The 21,661-nt window shown below is 41.1% G+C and overlaps 1 protein-coding gene across 3 annotated transcripts in view; it reads right to left on the bottom strand.

The window, feature by feature from the left end:
- MARCHF3 (membrane associated ring-CH-type finger 3) overlaps positions 1-21,661 on the bottom strand; it is a 105,277-nt gene that overhangs the window by 71,009 nt on the left and 12,607 nt on the right. Inside the window, exon 2 of one of the 3 annotated variants that reach the window (XM_043514824.1) lies at positions 18,548-18,686. The exons of the other annotated variants lie outside the window; for them this stretch is intronic. The gene's annotated coding sequence lies outside the window, so the exon portion shown is untranslated. The remainder of the gene's footprint in view (positions 1-18,547; positions 18,687-21,661) is intronic. 3 annotated transcript variants of the gene reach the window in all.

Here is a 21,661-nt window from a genome sequence, read left to right on the forward strand (position 1 = left end):
GACCTTTCCTAGCCTCAACCAACACTATAGCCTCTTGTGTAGCCTGTTAAGCTAGTGGAGTAAAAAATGTTTTGTGGGGCATTTGCAATGACTATGTGAGCACATAATGCACAAAACTTTACTGCATGTAAACCTGTTTCCTCAAATGTCCTCAAACAGAACAAATTAGACAGCAGCCAATCATAGGTTGTGCCTCACTCTTCCAAATAACTCTGGCTTTTTAAACAAAGTGTAATTACTGCCCAAACTACTCTACCATCTGACTACTTCTAACTCTTAGGTGTTTTGTTTAATAGCTCAACGCACTTAGTTATGAAGAGCTACAAAAAAGATCTGAATAGAGTAACAAAAATAAGTATACTCTTCTGAGCGGGAGCGTAATTCCCTTCAAAGCTAACATGGGCATCCAGAAATGGCTACACTTAAGGTCTGTGCTGCAAGTATATGATATCACGGAAACACAGAAGTAAACTATAATTATTAATTGCATAAGTGTTTCAATTGTTTCTCATCTGTGTAGATTTTTCCTCTTGCTGGTGGAAAATCATGCAAGTGTTTTCAGCTGCCCACCATGTTATCCTGGAGGCCCCCCACTTCTGTGTGCAAAGCCACCCTCATAGCCAATAACACAGCAATTTTTCTTACAGCTGAAAAGGGTTAGATATGAGAACTCCATTAAGACAACTGCTTTGTGGCATGGCTATCGAGAATAGAAAGACAACTGCAGCATTCTCCACCCCAGAGAATAAGTGCACCCCTTACATTAAAGGGCATAACTTTTTAACGTATTGTCTTTTCCAACAGGAACTAAAAAGTGCCTGTCCGACAGTGCTAGGTGTCCTGTACAGCAGTTAAAATATCAAATCAGACCAAATTTATTACACACACAGCTGTCCACTCTCTCCAACACCATAACAAGCCCAATCCAATGATAAAATCAAATCAATCAGTTTGAACAACTGACTAAAGAACTCCCTCATATTACCTCAAAACTCCACTCTCCTCATGCCCTCACTCTCTCCAATTGCCCAGAAAAAAGCAGAGCCTGTTATTTTTATTTAGTATTCTATACTGCAACTGCAGCCAGAGTTCTCAGTTACAATCTGGGCCCATTATGGTAGATGCTGTATGTCACAAAGGTGAATGCCTGAGGGCTACAAATCATGAAAAAAATACATAATGTATTTAAAATTGTATGGCACCTCTTCACTGTTTGTTTTTTTAAATCCCCAAGCCTTTCTGAGTGAGGCACCGCAAGCCACAACAAAGTGAATGGGAAAGACTTCTTGCTACCTGGAACATCTCCACTATACAGGTTTGTCTACATAAATTTCACTGGTTGCTAAATTAATGTAGAAAATTAGTTTATGGATTGGGACTGCAGGCTTCACTTGCTTCCCCTTCTCCTTTCTTGCTTTAAATCTAGCAGCTGAGCCAGCACACATGCTGGTAACTTAAATGAAATATACTGCTGCATGACCTACATGCCAAGCTGTGAACTGTATATTCCAGCAACAGAATGCATCTGTGCTGAGCTGTTATTTTGTTGGATCCATTGTGACCGTCTCAGAAGCTACAGCATTTCCATTGTGTTAAGGAAGAGCTTTGTTTTCATAAATCTTTATTCTTGGACTAAACAATATTGCTTTTTTGTATGTAAGAGCATAAAGACCTGCTTAACTTATTCTCTCATGGGCCCACGATTGACTTGGGGCAGAGAAGGCATCAGGAAGTTGGCTTCAGCTCCCTGACTTCGAGGGCAGATCTGTGATGGCCCCAGTAAGACAACAACTAAGGGACTACTCTAACTTCTGCCACTAGAACAGACCACATGCCAGTGGAGGTTAGTGGTTCTCCCCTCCCACAATGTGTCCCCAAGCTGTGCCAGCTTTCCACCCATAGGCGAGAGTCCTGTGCCAGGGCAATTCTCTGGTGGCCATTTGCAGCCAGAGTCTCACACACACAAACATTCTTCAACAGCACATGAAAGGGAAAATACTTAAAATAGTACAAAGTAATTGTATGACAATAAGCATCAGAAAGGGACAAGATCTCAGTAGAATCTGGTCCCAGTCTTCTGTACAACCTTAAAATGAGTTTCCATGTGGTAAATATGAAACTACAGATGTTAGAACAAAAAGAAAAGGAGTACTTGTGGCACCTTAGAGACTAACAAATTTATTTGAGCATAAGCTTTCGTGAGCTTTAGCTGTAGCTCACGAAAGCTTATGCTCAAATAAATTTGTTAGTCTCTAAGGTGCCACAAGTACTCCTTTTCTTTTTGCGAATACAGACTAACACAGCTGCTACTCTGAAAGATGTTACAACAGTGATCTCAGGTGCTCATTAATAGAAACCACAACACCCTGTGTCCCATTGTACAAGGTAGGCTGAGTTACTTGCTCGATGGGAGGCTCCCACATCTCAGTGGCAAAAGGAAGTGACGGTGGAAATTCAATATATGGAGCTCTTCTTTCCAAGTCACTACTGACTCAATACTCTTGCATAGCACTAGGAGGCAAGGTGTTGCCTGAGGTCTTGGCTACTGACGGACAACGATCAGAGAATTTTACATAAGAATAGGGGTCTGAACCCTGGTGTTGTGCCCAACCTTCAGTTTAGACAATTACTTTCTCTTACCATACTTCCCCTGGAGCTAAAACTGGATATAGTATTTTTAATAATTTTCTATCCTAAACTGCTGAGTTCTGTTGCTGTGAGCTGTTAGACAGTTCTTGTGTTTCATTCACTGGTGGCCAAATTTCAATAGGCAATTTGAACACTGCATTTTGTAAAGACTTTGGGGAGTTTGAAAAGGTGCTATATAAATAACATAGTGCTAAGAAAACAGGCATCCTTCCTTTACTTTTAGTGGGTGCCTATGCTATTCATTTCTTTGAGAGAGAGAGAGAGAGAGAGAGAGAGAGAGAGAGAGAGAGAGAGAGAATGAATGGCAGATCTCTAATACGTTGTTGATACTTTTTTGGCTTGCTAATCATGCATGAAGTTGGGTTTTTTTCTTCTTCTTGTAACAGATCAATATTTAATGACTGGCAACACCTAATTCAAAGGGGCAGCGAGAACAGGAGTCAAATTGTTACCTCACTAATCAGCAGGTCAGGAACAGTGGAATGATATGGTACCTTTCCTTTCCAGTGCGAAATATTGCTCTCACCATCAGGAGTATCTCACACAAACAAACATTCTTCAACAGCACATGAAATGGAAAAATACTTAAAATAGTACAAAGTATTTATATGACAATGATCAAGGATTGAAAAAAGTTCCCAAATCCTCCATCCTTGAGAAGTAAATAAGCTAACGAGAGTTAAAAATAATTTCCACAACATGATCTCCCCTCCACCCCCATCTTTAATTTAAAGGAATAAAATCATGGCCTATTTGTAGTATGCTGTATTTAATTGCAACAGTGTAAATCAGCTTTCTATTTAATACTTATTCTTTTAACTTACTTTCTTTCCCCTTCTGACTTCATTCCACTTTTCTTTTATGGTGTACATTTCCTTGAGTTGTCTTCAGTGTGCTTACTGTTTCCTTCTCTCTCTTTATTTTCATAAATTTTGTTCTCTCCTTCCTCCACTCTTCTTTACTGTCTCTTTCAGTACCATAATTTTCTTTGTCAATATATTCCATCAATCTCTCTTCCTACTACCATCCTCACACCAATCTCTCCACACCCCCCCCGCCCGACACACCAGACGTACACTCCACACACAAGGGTTTTCAAATTGTGACATCTAATAACCAGAGGACTTAAATATACTACCCAAAAACTGATAGAAAAGATGCTTACAAACACAAGCTCTCCGGTGAGATGCCAAGTCTCCCTCCCACTCTCTAGCTATTGGAAAAAGGGGAGGTGCTAGGTTTCCAACCAGAGAGATATCTATGGACTCAGTTTGGGAATTCCATCCTATCCGCCTCCACTTACATTTCTGATAAAAAAAAAATTGATCAAATTCCTTCTATTCAGCATAGCATTCTGGCTGTTGAAAGAAAGCATTTTCTCGCTCTCTCTCTCTCTGTCTCTATTCAAGCTTCAGTCCATCTACTCTTATAGCAGCCAGAAGGTTCTGGTCTCCATTACTTCATCCTACTCTAGGCCTCTATTTTTGAATCATCCTCCCCAGTGAATACTTCCAGTTCAGAGGAGTAGCCGTGTTACTCTGTATCCACAAAAACAATGAGGAGTCCGGTGGCACCTTAAAGACTAACAGATTTATTTAGGCATAAGCTTTCCTGGGTAAAAAGACCCCCTTTTTTTTACCCATGAAAGCTTATGCCCAAATAAATCTGTTAGTGTTTAAGGTGCAACCATCTCTTCACCTAACCCGTCATGTGTGCCAGAGACTAATTCGTCTTTAAACTGGAATTCTAATTCAAGGATTTATAACCAATATAACATTTCTGATTCTGAATGCAATTCAAAGGTTTCCATAAAACTCTACTATTCTTTCTTGTACTGGTGGTGAATCATGTACTATATGCTGAACACCCCTGCATAGAAAATACATTAGCACCCACCTAACTATTACATTTTTGTTCAGGTCTCCTAAAATTTTGGTTAGTCAGCACTTGCTCTCTTTTGATGCTTCAGCATGCACCATGTTGGTGATATGATAGGACAGGACAGGACCATAAAGCTGTTTAAAGGATCAGTTAAGTTACTCTTTTAAAAAGGATGCATTTTCCAAGTTTCTTTATTAGTTTACATCCAAAACACTGAAGAAAAATAATAGTATTTGAAAACATGCCAAGTATTGTTCTTACTTGCCTGACTCCCTGTATGCTAGCTCCAGTGGGGACAACGGATTTGTTTATTTTGATGTATTTAACAGTTTGCCCATCTGGAGCTCATCTTGCACATGTGCTAAAAGGAAATAATAAAACCTACAAATTAGGACCAAAGTCCTAAATGTGAAATCCTCTCAAACTAGGACTTCCCATCCATCCAAGACAGCCTGGGGAAAGAGCAAATGTCTAAAAAATGCTTACCCAACATTTCCTTCCTTCAAGTAATAAGGTCTATAAAACCAACTATGAGACTGCAGACTCTGGGCAGCTCCGAGACAATACTCAGAGGGGTCAGTCACTTGTGCAGGGGCCCTCTTGCCAAACTTCCAGGGCCATGAAACCATCCCTTCTAACAGACTAAATTCTTATTACGAGTAAAACAGTTTTCACTATAAAAAACAAGAGAGAAAGAACTTTATTATTCATTTGTCAGCTAAATAGCAACCCCTTTTCATGGGCAGGATGAGTTAGATCTGTGGCCTTAATAGTTGAAGAAAGGGAAACTTTTCCAGTAAGCATGCATATATTTTCCTGTTTCTCAGCCCCATAAAAGGTCCAAAGATCTTACAGCAGGATTCTATCAGCAGCACACAACTAGAGAGAGAGAAAACAATTTTGCCTACTATATAATGTAAACTGAAAAATTCTTCATGTAAATAATTTCTAACTTGCTGTGGCACTAGCATGTGCAACATTGTGCTCCCAAAAACAATTGCTTGAGCATCAACTCTGAAGTATTGTATTAAAGAAAGAATGCACGGAGGATGAGATGGCCACCTTGCAGTGTTGTTTTTGAGTGTCTATCTTTGTGTGTCCACCCACATGGCTACTACTTCTCCTGGGGAATGTTGTGTAGGAGACAAGCTCTTTACCTTTGATATTTTGAATATAAACCATCTGATCTGCCCTATCAAAGGCTTTGAAAACTTTTTTGCCCCTTTCAGCCAGGTGATAGAGCATGAGCATTTGTCCCTTAATGCTTCAGTTTTGTGCAGATATATTTTTAGCACTGTGGATATCCCAGGGTGTACCAAAGCTTTTGGGTATGATGGCTTGGGACAGGAGTAATACCGTCTACTGTAGTTTACTGAACATATAGCTGACTTTATATGCTGCATTCATCTTGAGCAGCCTCTTTGTCAGCATGAAAAATGCAGTAGTAGGGCTCTATGGACAGATTCTAATTCCAACATTCATCTGACTGACATGAAATTACTGGAGTTAGAAGTGAGAAGTACTAGTAGCATGTGATGCTAGAAGCCCTGAGGTGGCAGAGAATGCAAAGGATGATAGAGTGAGAAGATAGGGAGACAAAAGAAAAAGGAGAGAGAAAACATGTAACAAGATAAGGCAGACACCTAAGAAAAGCAAGACAATGACATTTTTCTCAACCAGCAGCAGAGTCTCAGAAGAAAAGAAGAATGGCTTCAAAAAAGCAAAAATCAGGAAATGGTAGGAATGATTGCAAGGAGAAAGAATCTTTTTAAGGTAATAAAATAAATTGAGACCCAGTTTAGTTTTGAAACAGACCTCTGTTTTTTCATTGGCTCAACAATGACTGCTTCAGACCGGTTTGTGAAATGAAACATACAGCCATGTTATGCAAAAGTCAGTGATACAGCTCAGAGTTTATTTGACTCATCCAAATATATACCAAACCATTTCTTCCGGAGAAATGTCAGCTGAAGAGAGAAGGATAGACATGAGACAAGGATATAAGGGCAAGAGAAAAAAACAGCTGGTGTCAGACTACATCACTCTCTCAAAAACATACCACTGGGCAATTTATCCATCTCCAAATGCCTCTTTGCTAGTGGGCATACAACATGGCAGTGCTTAATTTCTATAGGTACATCATATATCCTGCCAAAATAAGAGTTTGCAAAGTTCCCACAAAGAATCTGATCCAGCTATCATTGAAATCAATGGCAAAACCAATGGTTTTCAGTATCAGACCCCAAATGCCTACCAACTCCTAAATGCGGTGGAAAAGCGAGTTTCCACAGTACAGTTTTATTGGGCACTGGTAGGGCCTGTTATTAAAAAGAAAAGGAGTACTTGTGGCACCTTAGAGACTAACAAATTTATTTGAGCATAAGCTTTCCTGAGCTACAGCTCACTTCATCGGATGCATTTGGTGGAAAATACGGTGGGGAGATTTATATACACACACAGAGAACAAGAAACAATGGGTTTTATCATACACACTGTAAGGAGAGTGATCACTTAAGATAAGCCATCACCAGCAGGAAGGGGGGGGAGGGGAGGGAAGGAGGAACCTTTCATGGTGACAAGCAAGGTGGGCCATTTCCAGCAGTTAACTAGAATGTCTGAGGAGCAGTGGGGGGTGGGGTCGGGGGGGGAGAAATAACATGGGGAAATAGGCTTGAATAGAGACTGGGAGTGGATGAGTCATTACACAAAAGTAAAACTAAGTTAATTGTATCCAGTTTGCAAATTAATTCCAATTCAGCAGTCTCTCGCTGGAGTCTGTTTTTGAAGTTTTTTTGTTGAAGAATAGCCACTTTTAGGTCTGTAATTGAGTGACCAGAGAGATTGAAGTGTTCTCCAACTGGTTTTGAATGTTATAATTCTTGACGTCTGATTTGTGTCCATTTATTCTTTTACGTAGAGACTGTCCAGTTTGACCAACGTACATGGCAGAGGGGCATTGCTGGCACATGATGGCATATATCACATTGGTAGATGCGCAAGTGAACGAGCCTCTGATAGTGTGGCTGATGTGATTAGGCCCTATGATGGTGTCCCCTGAATAGATACGTGGGCAGAGTTGGCAACGGGCTTTGTTGCAAGGATAGGTTCCTGGGTGACTGGTTCTGTTGGGTGGTGTGTAGTTGCTGGTGAGTATTTGCTTCAGGTTGGGGGGCTGTCTGTAAGCAAGAACTGGCCTGTCTCCCAAGATCTGTGAGAGCGATGGCTCGTCCTTCAGGATAGGTTGTAGATCCTTGATGATGCGTTGGAGAGGTTTAAGTTGGGGGTTGAAGGTGATAGCTAGTGGCGTTCTGTCATTTTCTTTGTTGGGCCTGTCCTGTAGTAGGTGACTTCTGGGTACTCTTCTGGCTCTGTCAATCTGTTTCTTCAATTCAGCAGGTGGGTACTGTAGTTGTAAGAATGCATGCAGTATCCCCAATAATGTCACGGCTAACCTGGTGGTTGAACTTTGTGACTTTGTCCTCACCCATAACTATTTCACATTTGGGGACAACGTATACCTTCAAATCGGCAGCACTGCGATGGGTACCCACATGGCCCCACAGTATGCCAACATTTATATGGCTGACTTAGAACAATGCTTCCTCAGCTCTCATCCCCTAATGCCCCTACTCTACTTACACTACATTGATGACATCTTCATCATCTGGAGCCATGGAAAAGAAGCCCTTGAGGAATTTCCACAATTTCCATCCCACCATCAACGTCAGCCTGGACCAGTCCACACAAGAGATCCACTTCCTGGACACTATGGTGCTAATAAGCGATGGTCACATAAACACCACCCTATATCGGAAACCTACTGACTGCTATTCCTACCTACATGCCTCTAGCTTTCATCCAGATCACACCACATGATCCATTGTCTACAGCCAAACTCTACGATATAACCGCATTTGCTCCAACCCCTCAGACAGAGACAAACACCTACAAGATCTCTGTCATGCATTCTTACAACTACAATACCCACCTGCTGAAATGAAGAAACAGATTGACAGAGCTAGAAGAGTACCCAGAAGTCACCTACTACAGGACAGGCCTAACAAAGAAAATGACAGAATACCACTAGCCATCACCTTCAGCCCCCAACTAAAACCTCTCCAACGCATCATCAAGGATCTACAACCTATCGTGAAGGATGACCCATCACTCCCACAGATCTTGGGAGACAGGCCAGTCCTTGCTTACAGACAGCCCCTCAACCTGAAGCAAATACCAGCAACCACACACCACACAACAGAACTACTCACCCAGGAACCTATCCTTGCAACAAAGCCCGTTGCCAACTCTGTCCACATATCTATTCAGGGGATACCATCATAGGGCCTAATCACATCAGCCACACTATCAGAGGCTCGTTCACCTGCGCATCTACCAATGTGATATATGCCATCATGTGCCAGCAATGCCCCTCTGCCATGTACATTGGTCAAACTGGACAGTCTCTACGTAAAAGAATAAATGGACACAAATCAGACGTCAAGAATTATAACATTCAAAACCAGTCGGAGAACACTTCAATCTCTCCGGTCACTCGATTACAGACCTGAGAGTGGTTATCCCTCAACAAAAAAAGCTTCAAAAACAGACTCCAGCGAGAGACTGCTGAATTGGAATTAATTTGCAAACTGGATACAATTAATTTAGGCTTGAATAGAGACTGGGAGTGGATGAGTCATTACACAAAGTAAAACTATTTCCCCATGTTATTTCTCCCCCCCATCCCACCACCCACTGTTCCTCAGACTTTCTTGTTAACTGCTGGAAATGGCCCACCTTGCTTGTCACCATGAAAAGTTTTCCTCTTCCCCACCCCCTCTCCTGCTGGTGATGGCTCATCTTAAGTGATCACTCTCCTTACAGTGTGTATGATAAAACCCATTGTTTCATGTTCTGTGTATGTGTGTGTGTGGTGTAAGTAAGTAAATCTCCCCACTGTATTTTCCACCAAATGCATCTGATGAAGTGAGCTGTAGCTCATGAAAGCTTATGCTCAAATAAATTTGTTAGTCTCTAAGGTGCTACAAGTACTCCTTTTATTTTTGCGAATGCAGACTAAAGCGGCTGCTACTCTGAAACCTGTTATTAAACTCCTTCTAATCCTTCCTTTTAATTCCTCATAATTCCTTTTGTGTTTAAATTTTCTATGCTTGCACTCACTCAGCCCTTTTTCATGGGGAAGTCTGAACCACTTTTAAAGTTTTGAAATTGACACATTAGGAGGGGGAAAAAAATCTTAGTTTAGTTTGTACATTAGACAGCACTTTGGAGTCAGTTTCACTGTTGGCAGTTTCCCTTGTCTTATGTTTTGGGGTCTTGTACACAGGAACACAAGAGAAAAAAAATATATTTTAAAATAGGAAACTGTTTGTAAACCCACAAAAATTGAAAGGATGCTCAAGGGCAGATGCACTATTTGCATTTACTGCTAACTCATTTTAAAAAAAGACAAGTGTCCCAAAGGTTATTGTGAAGGACAAGTTTCCCCAAGCTTATTCTAATGGAGGCTTCCTGTCCCACTTTAAAGGTCTGTGTCTGGGTCTTTGGTTACCTGGGCAGCTGCCCAAATATAAAGAGAACGGAGGCGAAATGCCATACAGGAGGAGAAGTAACATTTTTTTAATAGATCATCTGGACCACAAACAAAAACTGCTCACTTAATGGGGCACTATGTATTGCTGACCTTATCTGTATAAGAATAGAGGCATAAGAATGCAACAGAAAAGTTTTGATGTGTGAATTTATTAATCTCCAGGAGTCTGCTACATTTTAAAATTCCTTTGGAAATAAAGAGCTCCTCCTTATCAACCCAATAAACTCCCAGGAGACAGCGGACCCCTGGGTGGGAAACCCTGTTCTAGGTCACCTCGATGCAATTAACTGATAAGGACTCTGCTGAATAAAGGCTCAATCCTCAGAGGTGCTAAATATCCACAAATCCCACTGAAGTCAACCGAAGTTGCAGGTATTCTGCACCTCTCAGGATCATGCCTACATCTTTCAGAACAGTATTTTAACCCAAGTCTGGTTTTAACAATTCATTAGTATGGAATCACCTTGTCTTCAATGATTCTAGTCACAAACACAGGGACCAAAACTATTTTTAGTGTGTTACATATAGAAAATTTGAGAAGTGAAATGACTGGTCATAACCATACAACTAAGGATAGCCTAGAATTCCTCCTTACCTGTAAGGGGTTAAGAAGCTCAAAGAACCAGGTTGGCACCTGACCAAAAGGACCAATAGGAAAAGACGATACTTTCAAATCTTGGGAGGGAGAGGGGAGGCTTTGTTTTCATGTGTTCTCTTGGGAAGCAGAGAAGCATCAGGTCAGAAAACTCCTCCTATAAACCATCCTAAAAGTCTCTCATATTACAAATTGTAAGTAAAAGCCAGGCAAGGCGTGTTAGATTATCTTTTGTTCTGCTTGTACATTTTTCCTTTGCTGGAGGGAGGTTTATTCCTGTTTTTTTGTAGCTTTGAAACTCAGCCTAGAGGAAGTTCTGTTGTGTTTTTGAATCTTTTGTTACCCTGTAAAGTTATTTTCCATCCTGATTTTACAGAGGTGATTTTTACCTTTTTTTTAAATATCCTTCTTTTAAAGAACCTGACTGATTTCTCTGTTGTCCTAAGACCCAGGGGTTTGGGTCTGTGATCAGTTTGTAACAACTGGTTAGGATATTATTCTCAAGCTTCCCCAGGAAAGGGAGTGTAAGGGCTTGGGGGGATATTTTGGGGGAATATTTTGCGGAAATAGGAACTCCAAGTGGTCCTTTCCCTGATTCTTTGTTAAATCACTTGGTGGTGGCAGCGTACCGTCCAAGGGAAAAGAATGTGTGTCTTGGGGAAGTTTTAACCTAAGCTGGTAGAAATAAGCTTAGGGGTTCTTTCATGCAGGTCCCCACATCTGTACCCTAGAGTTCAGAGTGGAGACAATTTGAGAAGTGAAATGACTGTACACATTGTTAATTTCTTAGGATTGATTAAAAATTGTTTACTACATTCAGCAAAAAGAAAAAGCCTGGACTATGGGTTATAGTAGGGGTGGGCAAACTTTTTGGCCCGAGGGCCACATCGGAGTTGCAAAACTATACGAAGGGCTGGGTAGGGAAGGCTGTCCCTTGCCAAACAGCCTGCCCCCCCCCACCGCTATCTGCCCTCTCCCACTTCCCGCCCCCAATTGCCCCCCCCCTCAGAATCCCTGACCCATCCAACCCCCCTGCTCCTTGTTCCCTGACCACCCCCTCCTGGGATCCGTTCCCCTAACTGCCCCCAGGACCCCACCCCCATCCAACTCCCCCTTCTCCCTGTTCCCTGACTGCCCCAACCCCTATCCACATCCCCGACAGGCCCCCCGGGCTCCTACGCCCTATCCAACCTGTCCTGTTCCCAGGCCCGAGTGCCCCCCTCAGAACCCCCAACCCATCCAACCCCCCCGCTCCTTGACTGCCCCCCCAGAACCCCTGACCCATCCAACCACCCCCTGCTCCTTGTCCCGACTGCCACTCCAGAACCCCCCGCTCCCCGCCCCCTTACCATGCCAGAGCAGCTATGCCATCGTGCTGCCCGGCAAGAGCAGTGGGCCAGAGTGCTGGCGGTGTGGCTGTGTGGGAGGGGCCAGGGGCTAGCCTCCCCGGCCCAGAGCTCACGAGCTGGGCAGGACAGTCCCGCAGGCCGGAGTTTGCCGACCTCTGGGTTATAGTCATGATTTGATCACCTATGCGTAGGAAATAGGTCCTCTCACAGGAAATAGTTGTGAAAACCTGGTCTTAGCCTTTTGCAATTATTATGCTGGAAAGCACTCTGATACAAATCAATAGTGCCCATTTCAATGTACTGTATCATTTTATTTTTAGAGGTAACAGTATGTTCCTACAAAGTTGTGTGTCACCACATAGGCCATCTCAGTCAGTTAACATAATTCAATGCACAGATTACAAATTAGGAAGAATTAACACTATCATTCTTTTTGTAATAAGAAAACTGACCACGCCCATAGTCTCTTAAAACACAATATACTTTTAGTACATACATGAGAAGTCTCTCCTCCCTATGCCCTGCTCCTGCTTTGCTCACCCTCACTTCTTTGATTTTTCCAAACTTCTGGATGGCATGAGCAGGTTTTTCTGTTTCCAGAGCTGAACAACAGCCTTCATTAGCTTTTGGCATTCCCTCTTAGTAGCATATTAAGTCAGAGTCTCAGAATACCAAATCTGTTTGAAGTGGTTTGTTATCTGACATTGTAATGAGTAACAATGCATATGCAGACTTTTACCCTTTGTTAGCTCTGAACCTGCATTTTGTTCTTGTATTTCAAAATCTAGCAGCATTTTAGGACAAGACGACATCACTGCATGCAAAAATTACCACAGAATTACTTATCTATTTGATTAAAGTATTATATATTAGTAATGTCATTAGAATGAACTATGATTTCCCTGCTTATTCCAGCTGACCTAATAATGTATTGAGTGGCCTTGAGTAGTGGCCTTGTGGATGAGTTCAGGAAAGGCTTTTTGTGTACGGCATCATGGAAGAAGACCTAGAAATTGCTGTGTGAGATGTGGACAAACAGTATAATGAGTCAGGCATAAATAGCAAAGCGAGGATGTGAGGTTGATGTAAACCAATACAAAATGAAGATAAGTAAGGAGGAAGAGGCTTTGATGGAAGCTTAAACTTAATTCAGTGGAGGAATCTAAAGAGTGAGGTGACAAGATCAAAGCAACACGTTCGGTCAGGGAAACAGTAAGAACCAAGTTGGAGTAATCAAGATGGGAAATAAAGGACTGAGCAAGCATTTTAACTGTAGGGTTAGAAAGAAAATAGGGAGTCTTAGAGATGTTGTGGAGGAAGAACTGGAAAGATTTGGGCAATGCTTGAATGTTTTGGGCAAGGGAGAAGCAGAAGTCAAAGTGAATTCTTAGTTATGGGTCTGTGACAAGGCTGTGAACTGTGAGAAAGAATGGGGATAATGGAGAAGGCTTGAAAGGGAAGATAAGGTGTTTTGGACATTTTATGCTCAAGTTGGCAGAGACATCTATTCCAGTGCGACTTTCTGTACCTCGGGGGAACACCCAGCACACCCATGTTCATCCTTGTAAAATGACTGTGTCATAGCCAATGCAGTTTGTCATGTCGGGTGTCTTCGGAAAGCTCATGGTGCACTGTTATAGTGATGTTATAGTAATTGTTGTTGCAGTAATGTTATAGGTTATAATTTCATGTATATAGTTATGAGGCTGAAAATGTGTCTTCATGGCTTAACATAAGCCCAGGCAAAAACTCTCCAAGAGCAGAGAGGCAGTTCACACCTCATCAGGGCATGTACGGGACAAACCTATGGGACTCACCTGACTCTGAAGGGGTCAGGGGGCAAAGCCAAGAGGGAAGAAAGAACATGGGAGAGACGTTTGCCATGCTCTCGCTCTCTCCGTCTCCTCCATCTACAGACACCACACCAAGTGACTGAAATGCTGAATAAAGGGGAGAGTCTGGCTGAAGGGCAACCAGCCAGCCTGTGGTGAGAAGCATCTAAGTTTGTAAGGGCACTGAAAGTGTTAAGATCAGCTTAGAATGCATTTTGCTTTTTTTTTTTTTTTTCCTTCATTTGACCAAATCCAACTTGTTATGCTTTGACTTATAATCACTTAAAAAAAAAAATCTATTTCATAGTTAGTAAGTTTGTTTATTCTACCTGAAGCAGTGTGTTTGGTTTGAAGCGTGTCAGACTCCCCTTGGGATAACAAGCCTGGTACATATCAATTTTCTTTGTTAAATTGACAAACTCATATAAGCTTGCAGTGTCCAGCGGCTATAACTGGACACTGCAAGACGGAGGTTCCTAGGGTTGTGTCTGGCACTGGAGATATTGGCTAGTGTTGTTTGGTTGCAAGTAGCTGGGAGCAGCTTACATGCCAGAGGCTGTGCATGAACAGCCCAGGAGTGGGGGTTCTCACAGCAGAGCTGGGTAAGGCTGGCTCCCAGAGTCAAGGATTGATTGACCTAACAGATAACACCAGAGGGGAATGTCATATCTAGACATGTCAGAGAGGTGGACATTCTGTGTAATGTAGTTTGGCGACGCTGATGGGAGATGAACTCCTAGATGTAACTAGGACTGGGTGACTGTAATACTATATACTACTAACTCCATACTCAATTTAGTAGAGACCAGGGAGAGGGCAAGACCTGGAAAAAGGCTCTTCACCAAGGGATCTGGGGAGGCAGCCCAGGAGGGACTATGGTGAAGAGGTCTAGAGTGAGACCTAGGGTGAGAGAAGGAGCCCTGAGGAGGGTAAGAGATGGTGAAGAGATAACTGGTGAGCTGTGGAGAAGAGTGAAGATTCTGACATGCAGTAGTAGGGACTGGCCCAGTGAATTATGAAACTAGTCTTGTCTTTAGGACCTACTATGACCCATCATTTAGAGTCCCAGTGCTCCAGCCCTGAGTACAGGGAGGGCTGTACTAGTGATGGTGACTGGTGAGAAAAATCTCCTGCAGGAAGAGGGAAGGACTGAGGGACTGCTTAGCCTAGGAGGGCAAAATGGCTCCTGTGACAGCACTGCGTCAAGAGGGGTGAAGACTGTGTCCTGGCAATGGCCGAGGATGTTCTTTGTTTTGGGACTTCTGTTTTACCTGAGAACACATGAACTTTTGCTTTGGCTTGAAGATCAAAAGCACTAAAACTGCTGGATGTAAAGAGAGAACTGGTGGGTAAACTGAGGCAGTGACACTGAGGTAGGCATCTGTGCAGAATGCTCTAGAGAGGTGAGGGGTGGAAAGAAACTGAAACAGAGTTGCTAAAAAGGACTAGGAGAGAGGCTGAAGCCATCAAGAATGGGAGAAAAGAAGGTTCATGTCTCCCATGTAGATCTTTTGGGGCTACTTGAGCAGGGGGTATGTATGTGAAAAGCAGTGTGGTAAACTGTTGCTCAAAATAAGCTTCTACAAATATGAAAGTATGAACAGGGTTTGTGGAGGGATTATTGGAATTATTTCCATTAATTTTGGTGGTGCTGTGGCTGAAAGTCAGGTATTGGGAGATGCCCTCCTTCCAAATACTCTGATCTGATTTAGAATCCCTCATCTTAGCGCATACCCAAAGCCAGAAGTGTTCAAATTTCTAACCCTTGCCTTTCCTGAGGGAGCAGAGCCTGTTGCATCATTTTAACAGTTTTTCCTACTTTGTCACCTTCATCTATTGTGGCACAGATTTTTCCAACACTAAATGCCTCCGGCCAACAGCAGCAGCTGTCTGTTTTTATGACTGGGGACAATGTCAGAGGCTGAGGGAGGTAAAAAACAACTAATCAGCTATAGAGAAATATTTCCCCCTTGTAAAAGTATGAAATGACAGCACTACTGTAGTTTAAAGAAAAGTTACAGCATAAGTTGCAGATGGAATTAGTTGCTCCTACGTAGCAACTTTTATATTACTTATGCCTGTCATACTCACATTTTTATCAGCCATATTTGTATTATAGTTCATAAAAGGAAACCCCAAAATACAAGTGAATAAAATACTTAAATAACCACAGTTATTTCAAATAGCTACATTATATATAGATATTAGATACTAATAGGCACCCTAGGGCAATCATAGATCTTATGCATTAGGAAACCCTTATTTACACTATGTAGGCCAGAACAAATATTAACTAATCTGTGCAACTATTAGTCACTCATTTATTTCATTCTCACAAAACAAACAGCTCTTTTAGCTCTGTATTTGTTAGGTAACTCTGTTTTTACTTGCTGCAAGTAATAAAGCTCTTTCAAAGGGTGAAATCTTGGCCGCACTCAAGTCAATAAATCTTGCAGCTGATGTCAGTGGAGACAGCATTTCAGGTGTGCTTTTTGCACTGGTTTCACTCCTGAGCGGTTTCAGAGTAGTAGCCGTGTTAGTCTGTATTCGCAAAAAGAAAAGGAGTACTTGTGGCACCTTAGAGACTAACAAATTTATCTGAGCATAAGCTTTCGTGAGCTACAGCTCACTTCATCGGATGCATTCGGTGGAAAATACAGCGGGGAGATTTATATACACGCACAGAGAACATGAAACAAGGGGTTTTATCATACACACTGTAAGGAGAGTGATCACTTAAGATGAGCCATAGCGGTTTCATTTTATCATCAGGTTTGAGGATGGTTCACAATGATTTTTCCTTTCTTCAAATTAAACTACATCAATGCTGCTCCCTGCACCATATAGCAAAGGATGCTGAAGGGCACAGAAACGGACATCCTCCCAATAAACCAATCACGTGACCCCCCCCTTAATGTGCTTATTCTCCAATTCTCTTGCATAGCGTCAGAGAGAACGTGGCAAGGTAGCATACAAACTCAGGGCAGCTGACAGGTAAAGTACAATAATAGCATACAAATGAAAGCTTCATGGGCAGAGCAGTGCCAGCCCCACACTTCCTATTTTCCTGCAAAAAATCGTGTGTGCTAAGAAGTCTTTAAGACAAATGAGAAGTAAAACATCACTGCCTCTCTGTGATCTATACCAGAGTTTAATACCATGCTGGTTTCTGTGAGAACTCTGACCACTTTCCTTTTTTTATGGTTGAATTAAAAAAAAAAAAAGATCAGGGCCGAGTTGGGGGGGTTGGGGGGGAGAGAAGAGGAAATCTGGTCATGTATTTAATCTTGATTAAGATTATGGATTTGAAATTTAACTACAAGGTCACTTGCCCCAGGAAGCTTCCCTACTAGTAACATGTCCTCTAAACGCTTCTTTAAAAAGGATATAAGAATAAAGCATTTAATCCATGTAACTACCTCTGAAAATGGGAGCCTAGAAATTTCTGTAAGTTACTGAAACAGCTACCAAACCATCTGTACAGAGTAGCCTACATTTATGAGCTTAGGTTATTTCTGTTCAGGACTTTGTTTAGTGAGTGAATGAATACTTGCTCTCATAACAGATTCAAATTCAATCATCACTGCATGCCTCCATCTACTCATCCAAATAACCCCAGGCTTTTTGGGCATGTATTCAACTGCTTCATCTAGCACAAGGAGATGGTTTCTATCGGTATCCAAATAAGTCTCAGTCTGGCACCAGCAAATGTGGTATTAGAAACAGATCAGATTCAGAAAAGCTCCGTTTTGCTCCAGCATTTTGCTTAGCAGTTACAATATTCGTGTTTATTTTGGTTATTCTTAACAACAAGAAGTCTTTCAAGAGGCACATTTCTGGGTTTCTTTTCGGCACTCCTGTAAAAACTTGAGGATATATATACACACAGTTCTGTGGAAGGGTACACTTTTCCCCTTCTCTCTGACACACAGGCCAATTTACAATCCATGATAAGTGAAATTTTAAACACTGTTTTTAGCACACATTTTATTTCCAAAGCTCACACATCTTCTTAAGAAAAAAAAAAAAAAGTGAAATCTGGTAAATAGTCAGTGGGATATAATCATTAAACAGTGACAAGGAACCGTTTATACTCAAAACACTGGAATTCATTATTACACTTGGGCTGCACATTCAGGAGGGAACAGGAAATATTTCAACAAAAAATGTGTCAATAAGATACAAAAACCAATATGCTGGGCCATCTGAGTCAATAAGGTCAGTAAAGGTAGCTAAGTTGGAAAATATTTTATCCTGTTTCATGCAAATAAGTGTTTTCCCATCAACAGTAACATAACCCATAAAGACAGGTTTCAGAGTAGCAGCCGTGTTAGTCTGTATTCGCAAAAAGAAAAGGAGTACTTGTGGCACCTTCGAGACTAACAAATTTATTAGAGCATAAGCTTTCGTGAGCTACAGCTCACTTCATCGGATGTAGGATGTAATTAGGAATTACATTTCTAAAGGCAATGATTTCAGATGATAATATTGTGCACTTTACAGTGCCTTTCGTCTCCTAAGCACTTCACAGCACTTACTAATACATCCTAACAGTATTCTGAGGTAGCTCAGTATTATTGTCCCTATTTTACAGATAGGTAAACATAGGCAGAGAGATGAAGTGACTTACCAAAGCCAGAGGGAGAACCGATGTCAGAGCTGATCACAGAACCTTGGATTCTCTAACTCTTCTGCTCATACCACTAGCCCATCCCTCTCCTTCATCTTATATAATAATCGAGAAGTAATTTTTGCACAGGCAATTGTTCCTGTGCAACACAATGAAAATATTGCTGTCTAACTAGGATTTTAAGACATCGCCAGTGAACAAGCCAGGATCACTTATGTTTTCCAATTGAGGAATTGAGTTGTCTAAACATAACCAGGGAAGATGGACTAAAAGGGTGTTCTTGCTAACACTGTGAGACAGAGAAACTCGGTTAGTCCATAGAGTCTTTCAATTGCTCACAATGGACAACAGAGTAGAGGGTGGCAAGATGTATCAGTCTGGCTTCTAATCTTAACTGAGACATTTTCCGTCTTGTGTTACACCATTGAGAGTGACCTACCTCCTTGTTCAAGTCTAACATGGGATTTTCAAAGCTCAAATCTGAAACTTGAAAACTGCATTTCATATGAGATTACTCTTTGTCAGAAAAAGTGTTTTGACAAACGTTAGCCAAATCGGAATCCAAGATACAGGTACTTTTATGAAGGAAGTGTTTTGCTTTTGCATTACTGAAACTTTATATAAAGTTATAAATGATTCTCAATAATCACACTCTCCCTCATCATTTCCCTTGTTTTGTTTACATTTACGAATACATGATCTCTCCCTTATGGAAAATCCTATAAAATATAATAGAGAACCATAATCTGATGATACAATTCTGTCCGTTTTAAAACAAAAAGCCAACCAAAAAAAAAACAAAAAAAAAACCATTTTAGAAAGGAAGATCTCCTAGTCTCTTTTCCACTTTAGATTTTTACAGTACTCTAGATCCCTATTGGTTTCATTCCCATTAAATTCTGTAAGATTTTTCTATAAGGAATGTTATCCCAAAACTAAAAACCAAGTGGACACTCTGAGCAGATCATTTCTCTGCTATTTATTTTCCACTTTAATAGTGGGTTTAAAATGACAGGTGATGGACACAATACATTACAAGCACCGTTCAGGTTCAGGTGTTCGGGTTATACCAAGGGACAAAAATGTAAAAACCACAACAGTTAGCAGTTGAAAATCAAAATCAAAGTGAAGACCCTAGCAAACCTACTTTTTTTTTTTTAAACTTAATCACTGGGATGAAAACACTTTGTATTGAGTGTTAACATCTGAAATATTACGATTATTGGAGATACTTGAAAAACTCCAGCTTAGGAATCTTCAACATTTTTAATGCAAACTTGAGTATGAGCTACCTTTCTGAAGACTTTACAAAATGTATATTGGATTGCCCAACTAAAGCCAACTCACATTTTGAGTAGACTTTAGCAGGTATTCTTGCTAGCTTTGATCCACAGACTTTAAAGGAGTCCAGAAAGGACTATTTCACCCTGAATGAACACCACCACCATGTACTTCCTTGTCGCGGCCACTGGTGAACAAGTAAATTTCCAATACTCAACTCTCCCAAATCTTCAAAACAGATGGGAGCAGTCTGCATTATACCTATTAAATGAACTGCAAAAACTCTGCAGCCACCCCAGTTCTCAAGCAGCTGCTTTTGTGAATCATAAAGGAGCTTTCAAAGCACAGTATTCACACACAGAAAAGCCCATGCCCAGCTCCGGCTGTACCAGAAGAGCCTCGCTCATATTACTTGAGAAGTATTCCAGCTATGCATGTGTAACTATTATGGATTCTTTCTAATTGCAACTGCTTCTGCTGCACATTTTCTATACACTTATGCCATTTCCCATCCACAAAGCCTTGGGAGAATTTTTCTCTGTTGAACCAAATGGGGCCCTCTTAGTGCATTCACCTATATAATTTGTATGTGTCTATATAGATAGATAGATAGATAAACAGACACACAAAACGTGCAAGCTGAAGCCATCTTTAGCAAAAACAAATTGTTTTTAACCAGTGCTATGATGTCTATTTGTCTTTTCCAATGTCATTCAACAGGAATATAGGAAACTATGTTTTAAATCTGTATATGTTACAAGTATTAATGGTAGTGAACTCTCCCCAGGAAATGTATACAAAGAAAACTGTCTGTGTTCTAATAGCCTTTTATTGAACTGTCTCTAATGCGACATGAATATATAATAAAATATTTAAAGTATTTTGAAATAAAATAAAATGTCTTTCATTATATAGCTTACTATGGGCATTTGAACACTGCATCTCTCAGAACTGAAGGCCTTATACAACTTCTATTGAGGTCACTGAGAGATCTGCTCTTAATGAAGAGGAAGGTGTTTCACTAAGCACTCCTATTGGGGGTGCCCTGACAGACATGGGTAAGACACTGCCAGTAGTTTGTACAGCCTTTTTGGCAACACACCCAGGAGGGTGAGTGGGAACAAAAAGGCTCAATGTCTGTCAGAATCTGGAAAAACATATTTGCTCTAGTCCATTATTAAAAAGAATTTTAGGCTCCTAGTTTTTGTAGAATAATCAAGAAATCAGCTTATACGTCTAAGAAAAAAATATTTCCAGAAGAATAACTTGTGAGGAATATGACCTCTATGCTCAGAAAAATAATTTTAGCTTCTCACCCTCAATTTATAAAACAGCTCTTTTAGCATTACTGCTAGATTCAACTGTTCAGCCCTAAGATAGATATTAGAAAAACAGAACATTACAAATGAGCAATAAGATTAACATTATTGGTATTTATTCATGCAAGCACAAGATAGCCTCAATTCATCACACTCTCAGTACAACTTTTGAATTCTGACTGAAATTGCAAAGCTGTATTTTGAAAAACTGCTTTATCATCCATGTCTATATGTACGTGTCTGGCCCTAGAGCAGATACACACCAGACAGGGACAACAGGAAACAACAACAGTTAACAATTGTACTTAGACCTCACAAAGGTTATGCTAAAAAAACTGGTTCCTCTGGAGGGAGAGTGGAAGTTATGAGCAGTGGAAACTTACCAGGAGGAGAACGAGAGACCAGGTAGGGTTGAAATAAAGAAACAGAGGAAACCAGACAGAAAAAGGAAGCGTAGGGCAAAACAGAGAGCAACGTCACAGAAGCTGGCTGAGGGGCTCAAGAAAGGAGAGGT

This window comes from Dermochelys coriacea, chromosome 5 (genome assembly GCF_009764565.3).
Source record: "Dermochelys coriacea isolate rDerCor1 chromosome 5, rDerCor1.pri.v4, whole genome shotgun sequence".
Taxonomy (NCBI): Eukaryota; Metazoa; Chordata; order Testudines; family Dermochelyidae; genus Dermochelys; species Dermochelys coriacea.